Here is a 314-nt window from a genome sequence, read left to right as displayed (position 1 = left end):
ATTAATAACGCACCATATATAAGTGTAAGCAAATGTTAAAACTGATACTCATCGGAAAGGCGCACATTATAGGCCTACCTTTATTCACCCGAGGCGCCGAAAACCGCGCCCAAATGCAACGCCAGCTGACAATTGCAACAACATTCAATTGCAAGGCGCTACTTCCTCATAAATACTATAGATCCGAGACCCACAGACTGAACAAAGAAGCGATGTTGAATGTCACGCCTAAGCACTGGAAGCAGGCGGAAATGTCATCGCTCAGACGTGGGATCATGTCAGGGAGATGGGCGCACGCGCGCCTGCACATCCTA

Source organism: Penaeus monodon, chromosome 28 (assembly GCF_015228065.2).
Source record: "Penaeus monodon isolate SGIC_2016 chromosome 28, NSTDA_Pmon_1, whole genome shotgun sequence".
NCBI classification, from domain to species: Eukaryota; Metazoa; Arthropoda; class Malacostraca; order Decapoda; family Penaeidae; genus Penaeus; species Penaeus monodon.
The sequence above is the reverse complement of the archived record's forward strand: the minus strand, read 5'-3'. Positions refer to the sequence as shown.